Source organism: Microtus ochrogaster, chromosome 7 (assembly GCF_000317375.1).
Source record: "Microtus ochrogaster isolate Prairie Vole_2 chromosome 7, MicOch1.0, whole genome shotgun sequence".
In the NCBI taxonomy this organism is placed as follows: domain Eukaryota; kingdom Metazoa; phylum Chordata; class Mammalia; order Rodentia; family Cricetidae; genus Microtus; species Microtus ochrogaster.
The window spans coordinates 38978364-38978663 of record NC_022014.1 but is presented as its reverse complement, the minus strand read 5'-3'; positions in this window follow the sequence as shown (position 1 = coordinate 38978663).

The following is a 300-nucleotide window of genomic DNA, read 5'->3' as shown; positions in this document are numbered from 1 at the left end:
CACCTGCCATTTTCCTCACACCTGCCATTCCCCTCACACCTGCCATTCCCCTCACACCTGCCATTCACCTCACACCTGCCATTCTCCTCACACCTGCCATTCTCCTCACACCTACCATTCCCCCCACACCTGCCATTCACCTCACACCTGCCATTCTCCTCACACCTACCATTTCCCTCACACCTATCATTCCCCTCACACCTGTCATTCCCCTCACACCTGCCATTTTCCTCACACCTGCCATTCCCCTCACACCTGCCATTCCCCTCACACCTGCCATTCCCCTCACACCTGCCATTC